This window comes from Delphinus delphis, chromosome 3 (genome assembly GCF_949987515.2).
Source record: "Delphinus delphis chromosome 3, mDelDel1.2, whole genome shotgun sequence".
NCBI classification, from domain to species: Eukaryota; Metazoa; Chordata; class Mammalia; order Artiodactyla; family Delphinidae; genus Delphinus; species Delphinus delphis.
In genome coordinates this window covers 100930336-100941008 of record NC_082685.1, presented here as the reverse complement: position 1 = coordinate 100941008, position 10673 = coordinate 100930336, and positions in this window count along the sequence as shown.

The window sequence follows — 10673 nt, the reverse complement described above, 5'->3', positions numbered from 1 at the left end:
CACTTACAGATAAACGTGTAAGATTTAACAGATAGGTTCAGGAATGTTTACTACAGTAATAGCCAAAAATCTGAAAATATTCTAAATGTTCATCAATAACAGACTAGAAACTTCTGGTACATTTAAATAATGCAATATTATGCCTTTGCTCAAAACAATGAAGTTGTTTTTCTTATTTTCTAATTTATTCATTCATTTACCTAACACATTTTTTCTGGAGAAAAAGTATTTGTGAGACCTTTGTTCTAGGCATTGGGAGTACAATGCTTAAAAAGACAAAGTTTCCTTATTCATGGAGCTTCCATGACTAGATACATGGAAAGGTCTCCAAAACGTATTTTAAAGAGAAAAAAGTAAGCTGCCACATAGGAGGTATGTTATTCTTTTGTAATAAAATTTTAAATGCACAGCCCTCATCGCCCCTCCCACACACATTCATATATCTATATAGGAAAATGCATTTAATTTTTCTTTCTAGACAATTACTAAAGGAATTTTTAACAGTGATTGAAAGGACTAGATGTGGCAGGAAACTTTGCCTTTTCTTTTTAGACCTCTCTACATAGACTGAATTTTTATTACCATGTGCTTTTATTATTATTTAAAAATATTAAGACTGAACACATATTATTGATGAATAACTGGACTTGTTTTATCCACAGTTAACCAATAGTCAACCATGCACTCCTTAATCATTCCTGAGTCTCTTTGTACCTTGTGTTCAAGTAGTGAGTGTCTGTAAAAAAGAACGAGATCAAATCTGGTTCTTGGAAATCAAAAAAATGAAAGAGTAATGGAACATTTAATTATTTTTATATTTCTTCTTTATTTCCCTCTGCCAGGTTTCTTTCATCCTTGCTTCTTAAATCTTTGCTCCTTCTTGTATCTTTTTATCAGCTGTTCCTTCTCATTCTACTTTCTAGAAGTAAAAAACTGTAGTACACCAAGGAAATACTTAAATGAATTTAAAACTGGATTATGAGAGGAAACCTAAAAAACCCCTCATCTCTGATCTTCAAACTATATGTAGAAAAAATTATTGTGTCTCTTCTCCAAAAGTCTTGAAAAAAACCAACAAACCAGACTGCATGATTCAGATTATGTTCTGCTAGAGATAAACCAGATGAGCTCCCTAGTTGCTGTTCACCCTGTGATTTTAAAGCATAGCGATTATCATAATCACAGCTCTGCCATAACGTGGATAAAAGAAGAGTCAAGTATACTTCAGGAGTTCAGAGTTGCTTATAAATGCAATTATAAATGCATTTATATATGCAAATATAAATGCTTATAAATGCAAATAAATGTCAGGGATATTAACTGTGACTTGAATGACTTCAAAAGTCTCTATCAATACAGACGTTACTAGATGAAAACTAGACTCAAAATACTATTCTTAAATTCTTTAGCTAGGTAGTTGTTACACATAGAAAGCAATAGTTATATATGTTTACAATTAAGTAGACTATAGTTTTTTTTTTAATAAATTTATTTATTTTTGGCTGTGTTGGGTCTTCGTTGCTGCACATGGGCTTTCTCTAGTTGCGGTGAGCCGGGTCTACTCTTTGTTGTGGTGCGCAGGCTTCTCATTGTGGTGGCTTCTCTTGTTGAGGAGCACGGGCTCTAGGCACACGGGCTTCAGTAGTTGTGGCTTGTGGGCCCTAGAGTGCAGGCTCGGTAGTTGTGGCGCACGGGCTTAGTTGCTCCGTGGCATGTGGGATCTTCCTGGACCAGGGCTCGAACCCATATCCCCTGCATTGGCAGGCGGATTCTTAACCACTGCACCACCAGGGAAGTCCCAAGTAGACTATAATTTGAAATGCCTTGTTTCCTGTGAGCTCTACAATTACTGTGGCCACATAAGTAAATTGGGGCAGGTGAATGCCCTAGGATCTATAACCTGCTTATTGCTTTGCCTACTCCTCCAACGACCTATGATAGTCAGACAGAATTAATTGAGTCCACTTCACCAAAGGAAAACGTGATAGATGACCCAGTCAATGGAACTGGGTGAGGGCATCTGGAATTGGAGGGCAAGTCAAAATAAAGTCCAGAGAGTGGATATCCAGTTAGATTTCTTAGGTATTCAGTAATGTGTTCATGGAGTCAGGAAAATTAGGAGGTGGGGAAGCATAAAGAAAAAATGAAGACATACCTGGAAAGGTCTCCAAAATGAAGACACAAAAGTGTTTTCTTGTTCTAGTCTAGGTCTTTCTAGATAGTTAAGAGACCACTCCTGTGACAGTCCTTAGCTTAACCAACAGTATTTGAAAAGACAAGATAGAAATTCAAAGCAAAGCTTCCATGCCCATATAAAGAATCATAGAACAGCAAGGTGCATATACCTAATGAGAAGGTAGTGCTCATCTGACAAAATATAGACAGAAATTACATCTATTCATTTGACAAATATTAACTAAGCATCTACTGGATTTCAGGCTCTGTTTTAAGCACTGGGGATCTGTAGTAAACAATCAGGCCCAAATCCTTGTTTTCATGGAGCTGAGTTTCTTGTGGTGGAAGAGAGATAAAATAAATAAATGAAACATTAGTATGTTAGATAGTGATAATTTAATGGAGGAAAACTAAGTAGGGAAGGAGGTTGCCATAGTTTGTTGTTTTTATTGAAGTTGATTTACAATGTTATGCCAATGTCTGCTGTACAGCAAAGTGACTCAGTTATATACATATAGACATTCTTTTTTGCAGTGTTTTGGGGGGGGGGGCGTTGCTTTTGCAATTGGGTAGGTAAGGAAAGGCCTGATTGAAAAAGTGATAGACACAGGCCTGAAGAGAGTCAGTTTGTGAGCCATGTTGGCACATGGGAGGAGAGCTTGCCAGGCAGAAGGAACAGCCAAGTGCCAGGTCTAGAGGAATTGTGCAGTGTATTGGAGGGACAGCAAGAAGGCCGGTGTGGCTGGAGTGGATTGCACAAGGTCAGAGAGCAACAGGACATGAGGTTTAGAGGGAGACAAATCAGATAGGACTTTGTAGGCCATTCCCAGGACTTGGGCTTTTACTCCCAGCAAGATGGGAAACCATGGGAGGGTTTGGAGCAGAGAAGGACATTATCTACCTTTTAAATGGATCATTTAGGAGAGCCAGGATAGAAGCAGGTAGATCAGTTAGGAGGCTATTGCAGTAACTAGAGCAGGAAAGAGGTTGGAGTGAATCAGAGAGAACATAATATATCAGATTGATTTGGATTAAAAATACTTGGTTTAAAAATATTTTTTCAAAGCACCCAATTTCGTGAGGTTGCTCCATTTTGGTTTTTAAGATATTTTTCACTGGTTCCTTCTTGTATACCTTCATTAGTGAGTCTCTTTTCCCTGTTAATACTAAATAAGGCAGATTTACCACTGTAGCAATTGTTGCATCTGAGTTTCCCTTCTCCCTTCTCACCATGTTTTCTTTTATTTACAGTTAAGGTTGAGCTGATTTTTTTCCTCTTTTTTCCAAGCTTTAATCCTATCGGGCTTCTAAATCCTTTCAGAATTATTTGAAGCAAAGAATGCCTGCTGACTTCAAAGAGGGTTTCACACTTGGATTTACCCGCTGCGGCATATAACGAGAGTAGTGGAACCTTCCTTCCTTTCCACAGAATAGTGTGTTTGGCAATGGTATATGTTGACCAGTGAACAGTCTGTTAAGAAGAAACACACTGAAACTCATTTTTTTTGGATCTGTTATTTTGAAAAGGACTTATTTTCCTTTCTAATATTCTAAATCTAATCTGTTATTTTATAGGAGAATCGATTTGTATTAATAGAAACTTGATTTACTTCCCTTTTATTACCTTGTCTTTAAGGTTACACTATAGATTTGCTTATCTATAGCATAACATAATATAAATGAATAATTTGTTTATAAAGATTTCTAAATCTTATTGCTTCACTACAGCAGTCCTCAAAAGAAAATTCCTTGTGTATTACTCTTGGCTTTGTGAAAGACAATTTATATAGATTTTTATAATTAATGCTGATGCAAAAGAAGGGATTAGCTTGAGAAAGAATAATTCTTTGTATAAAAATATTATGGTTGGGCTTCCCTGGTGGCAGAGTGGTTGAGAGTCCGCCTGCCGATGCAGGGGACGCGGGTTCGTGCCCCGGTCCGGGAAGATCCCACATGCCGCAGAGCGGCTGGGCCCGTGAGCAATGGCCGCTGAGCCTGCACGTCCGGAGCCTGTGCTCCGCAACGGGAGAGGCCACAACAGTGAGAGGCCCACGTACCGCCAAAAATAAAAATAAAAAATTATGGTTGCTCATAAGACAAAAGCCATTAAAACCATTACATAATCTAGTCTGGTAAAATAGATATGCTAGCTTTTCTGCTTTATTTGGTTTTAGCAACTGGATGGGATAGAGTTTGGTGGTGAATGTGATGTGAATACACGAAAGGGTTTATACTAAATCTTTTTTCTTCCTGCCTTGTCCTACCTTCCATGAGCCATATTCACCTTTCTCTAAATATCTGTCCTTTCCCCATTAAAATTCCAATTTCATAATAATTGAAAGTGGGGACTACTATTGCTGGTTGGGTGTGTGTAATGAGAGCACCTAAAGGCATTGCTAGTAGACTGGAAAACTTCAACAAGGAGATTATGATAAGAATGGTAACATCTACTTCTTTCAACATTTGTGAATTAAGGCAGTTTTATGCAAAACTGACATTTCAATAGCTATACCAGCTTTTGTCAAAGTGTGGTCTGCCAAACTTGTCTAAGTGTGGTCTTACCAATCCCCAAGACTCCTTCATAGAGTCCTCAAGGTCAAAACTATTTTTGCAATAATTCTAAGTTATTTGCCTTGCTCACTGTGGTATCATTTGTACTTGCGTGAATGAATCAAGGCCGTGGCATCAAACTATATTAGTAGTCATTATATTGCTCACTGCTACATACTCATTGTTTATTTTTAATTTTATTTATTTATTCATTTATTTGGCCGTGCCACACAGCTTGCAGGATCCTAGTTCCCCAACCAGGGATCGAACCTGGGCCTGCAACAGTGAAAGGGCCAAGTCCTAACCACGGGACTGCTAGGGAATTCTCCATACTCATTTTTTCTTTTAAAAAAAGCCCTTTACTTGAGAATGTTCCTTAATTATTAAATTTCAACCCTTGACTACTTATTATTATTCTTTCTGATGAAATGTTAAAGCTGCATAAAGTTCTTCTACTACATATCAAAGTACAGTGGTTGTTTGGAAGAAAAGCCCTTGAGTTGAATTGGAAGCTGAACAAGCCATTTTTATCATCGGACACAAATTTAATAGAAAGAATGACTGATAGAAAAACTATGGTCAATAAGACTTGGATATTTGGTGGACATTTTCTTGGAAATGGACAGAGTAAGCCAGTTACTTCAAGGAAAACAAGACAGCATATGCTACCATTGATAAAATTCAAGCTTTATCTCAAACAAAATTTAGATTTTAGAAAACTTTTATTGCCTCTATAAGTTTGGCAGCTTCCCAAAACTGAAAGAATTTTGTGATGAAATTGGTGGTGATATTATAATAACATGGTTTTTCAAATATCATATTATGAAAAGTATCAACTCTTAAACAATGTTCATAACTCAGTATACCTAATATTTTCCAAATGTACAGTGTTACAAAATCATGCACAGATAAAAGATGCATTTAAAGTATAAGGCCAAGGGGGACTTCCCTGGTGTCTGAGACTCTGCGCTCCCAATGCAAGGGGCCCGGGTTCCATCCCTGATCAGGAAACTAGATCTTGCGTGCCACAGCTAAGACTTGGTACAGCCAAATAAATAAATATTTTTTTAAAATGATGAAGTATAAGACCAAGGGATTTTAATGTGAGTGAATAAAAAATGCTTATTGATATGATTTCACATGCCACATTGCAGCTAACCTTTAAGAAACTATCACTTACTGAGACTTGATATAGTTATCAAAGACAAATATCTATAATTATCTGAAAAACTTGCTAAAATTCTTTTTTCCTATCTTAACTAAATAAATATGAGAAGCTGGATTTTCTTCATATACTTCCACCAAAACAATATATAACAACAGACTGAATGCAGAGCAAACAGAAGAATCCACCTGTCATTAGTTCTAATAAATACCTTTAGCAAAGTTGTGGGATGCAAGATCAATGCATAAAAATCACTAGTATTTCTATACACTGCAATGAACAATCTGAAAGAAAATTTAGAAAATAATTCCATTTATTATAGCACTGAAAAGAATAAACACTTAGGAATATATTTAACCAAGAAGGTGCAAGACTTGTGCACAAAAACTACAAAACAATGCCAAAAAAATTAAAACAACATCAATAAATGGAAAGGCATCCTGTATTCATGGACTGGAAGACTTATGATTGTTAAGATGGAAATACTCCCCAAAGTGATCTACAGTTTCAATGCAATCTCTATGAAAATCCCAATGGACTTAGAAATGGAAAAGCTAATACTAAAATTCATAACGAATGGCAAGGGATTCCAAACAGTCAAAACACTCTTAACAACAAAAAAAGCAAAGTTGGAGGACTCATGTTTTCCAATTTCAAAACTTACCACAAAGCTAAACTAATCAATACAGTGTTGTACTGGCATAAGGAGAGACATACAGAATATATTCAATGGAATAAAATTGAGTTCAGAAATAAACCTATACATCTATAGTCAATTGATTTTTTCTTTTTTTCTCTTTTATTGATTTTTTAAAATTATTTTTAACTTTTTTTTTTTTTTTTGCAGTACGCGGGCCTCTCACCGCTGCGGCCTCTCCCGTTGCGGAGCAAGGCTCCGGATGCGCAGGCTCAGTGGCCATGGCTTATGGGCCCAGCCGCTCTGCGGCATGTGGAATCTTCCCGGACCGGGGCACGAACCCGTGTCCCCTGCATCGGCAGGCGGACTCTCAACCACTGTGCCACCAGGGAAGCCCCTATTTTTAACTTTTTAAAAAAATTTTTTAATTGAGTTAGAGCTGATATACAATATTATATAAGTTACTGGTGTACAATATAGTCATTCATAGTTTTTAAAGGTTATAGTCCATTTATAGTTACTATAAAATATTGTCTATAGTCCCTGTGTTGTATAGTATATCCTTGTAGCTTATTTTATGCATAATAGTTTCTGCCTCTTAATCCCCTAGCTCTATATTGCCCCTCTCTCCTTCCCTCTCCCCACTGGTAACCATCAGGGTTTTTTTTGTATATCTGTGAGTTGGTTTCTTTTTTGTTATATTCACTAGTTTGTTGTATTTTTTGGATTCCACATATAAGTGACATCATATGGTATTTGTCTATTTTTGTCTAACTTATTTTATGTAGCATAATACCCTCCAAGTCCATCCATGTTGTTACAAATGACAATTTCATTCTTTTTTATGGCTGAGTGGTATTCCATTGTATGTATTACCGATCTTCTTTAGTCATTCTTCTGTTGCTGGACAGAAGATCACTTCCATATCTTGGCAATTGTAAATAATGCTGCTCTGAACTTTGAAGTGTGTGTATCTTTTCGAATTAGTGTTTTTGTTTTTTATATATACCCAGGAGTGGAATTTCTGGGTCATGTGGTAATTCTATTTTTAATTTTTTGAGAAATCTCCATACTGTTTCTAATTGGCTGTACCAATTTACATTCCCAGCAAAAGTATATGAGAGTTGCCTTTTCTCCAGATCCTCTCCAACATTTGTTATTTGTGTTCATTTTGAAGATAGCCATTCTGATAAGTGTGAGGTGATATCTCATTGTGGGTTTGATTTGCATTTCCCTGATGATTAGTGATGGTGAGCATCTTTTCATCTGCCTGTTGGCCCTCTGCATTTCCTCTTTAGAAAAATGTTTATTCAGATCTTCTGCCCATTAAAAAATTTTTTTTGATGTTGAGTTGTATGAGCTCTTTACATATGTTGGATATTAATCCCCTATCAATCATATCATTTGCAAATATTTTCTCCCATTCAGTAAGTTGTTTATTTGTTTTGTTGATGGTTTCCTTTGCTGTGCAAAAGGAATAAACTTACCTCAGGAGATAAAAGACATGTACTCAAAAAACTATAAGACACTGATGAAAGAAATTGAAGAAAACACAAAAAGATGGAAAGATATACTGTGTTCTTGAATTGGAAGAATTAGTATTGTTAAAATGACCATACTACCCAAAGAAATCTACAGATTCAATACAATCCCTATCAAAATACCAATGACATTTTTCACTGAACTAGAACAAATATTATACTTAAAAATTTTGCAAGGAAACACAAAAGACTTTGAATAGCCAAGACAATCTTGAGAAAGAAGAACAGAGCTTCAGGAATCACACTCCCTAACTTCAGACTATACTGCAAAGCTACAGTCATCAAAACCATATGGTACTGGCACATAGATCAATGGAAAAGGATAGAGAGCCCAGAAACAAACCCACACACTTATGGTCAGTTAATCTATGACAAAGGAGGCAAGAATATACAATGGAGAAATGACAGTCTCTTCAATAAGTGGAGCTGGGAAAACTGGACAGCTGTATGTAAAAGAATGAAATTAGAACATTCTCTAACACCATACACAAAAATAAACTCAAAATGGATTAAAGAGTTAAATGTAAGACTGGCTACTATAAAACTCCTAGAGGAAAACGTAGGCAGAACATTCTTTGACATAAATCCAAATTTTTTTTGGATCTGTCTCCTAGAGTAATGGAAATACAAACAAAAATAAACAAATGGGACCTAATTAAACTTAGAAGCTTTTACACAGCAAAGGAAACCATAAACAAAATGAAAAGCCTATTGACTGGGGGAAGAATATTTGTAAATGATACTACTGACATGGGATTAATTTCCAAAATATACAAACAGCTCATACAGCTTAGTATATATAAAAAAAGAAAACAATAAAAAATGTTCAGAAGACCTAAATAGACATCTCTCCAAAGAACACATACAGATGGCCAACAAGCACATGAAAAGATTCTCAACATCACTAATTATTAGAAAAATGTAAATCAAAACTGCAATGAGGTATCACCTCATACCAATCAGAATGGCCACATTAAAAAGTCTACAAATAATAAATGCTGGAGAGGGTGTGGAGAAAAAGGAACCCTCCTACACTGTTGGTGGGAATGTAAATTGGTTCAGCCACTATGGAGAACAGTATGAAGGTTCCTTTAAAAACTAAAAGTAGAGATACCATATGATCCAGGGATCCCACTCCTGGGCATATATCCAGAGAAAACTATAATTCAAAAAGATACCTGCACCCCAATGTTCCTTGCAGCACTATTCACAATAGCCAAGACATGGAAGCAACCTAAATGTACATCGACAGATGAATGGATAAAAGAAGATGTGGTATATATGTACAGTGGAATGTTAGGAAAGATGTTAGGAAATTCATAATTCAGTAAGTACTTCAAATGTACAAATGTACATATGACAAATGTATAATAATTTCAAATGTGATTTTTCCTGTTATCTGGGTAGCTATGCTAATAATATATAATTTACTGATTATTGATTATGTGCCAATTATTGTTCTAAGAGATTTGTTATGTGTATTGTATTATTATTTTTATTTTTAATATAATATTTTGAAGAATAATTTGAGAATAAGGTACAGACTTCATGACTCTTCATCCCTAAATACCTCAGCATATGTTATGTTTCCTGAGAAGGAGGACATTAACTCAAGAAATATAATATGATAAAATCTTATTCTCTAATATTCAGTTTACATGTAGACATCCAAGATTGTCCTGATTATGTCCTTTATCTGATTTTCTTTTTGTGTTTATTTAGTTATTTTAAAATAAGATCCAAGATTTAATCAAGTTTCATGCATTGCATTTAGTTTTCATGCCTCTTGAGTTTCTTTTAATTTAGAAGAGTCCCCCAGCTCTCCTCCCCCATCTCAGTTACTTTATCTTACACAACTTTGATATTTTTGAGAAATCTAGTCTGCAGTTGTTTTGTAGCTGTACCTCAATTTGGATTTGTTTGATTGTTTTCTCATGATTAGATTCTGGTTAAATTTTGGGGGACAAGAATCCTACATGGGTGATGTTGGGTACTTCTCAGTGCATCATATCAAAAGACACACAATGTGTAGATTTGCCTCCTTATTGGGGACCAGGCACTTTTCTAAGTACTTAACACACTTAATTTTAAAACAATTTGTTGTAGGTATTTCTTTTATTTCTTATGGGTTCCAGTACTTTGTAAGGATGCTGAGAGATTGTGTCTTGTCTAACTAAGGTCAGCTATCTAGTAAATAGTATAGAGCAGAGTTCTGAGCTCAGTTGTTCTAGAATCTGCAAACTTAACCACTAACTAACATTGTAAAGAGACTGATAACTGATTTTGTGATTTTTATCTTTTACCTACAGGGTATATAAGTAGAATCCAGGAGATTGATCTTGAGGCTTGTCGTGAGAATTCCTTTGGAGAGAGCTGTCATCGTGCTGTGCATTCCACTTCTGCCACCCCCAGGCAAGAGTGGTAGAGAGTCAGAGAATCGTTTAGAGAACTTGACATGGAGTTTGAGGGACAGATAGACTGGTACCTGACTCATCCTAAAAAAGTCAAAAGGTGAGCTTGACGCTGCTCTGAGGTAGAGTGATGGCAAGGGAAAGGTGTGTTCTGAGGGTCAGTTGTGGACATGAGAGAGAGTCTAAATCTTTTA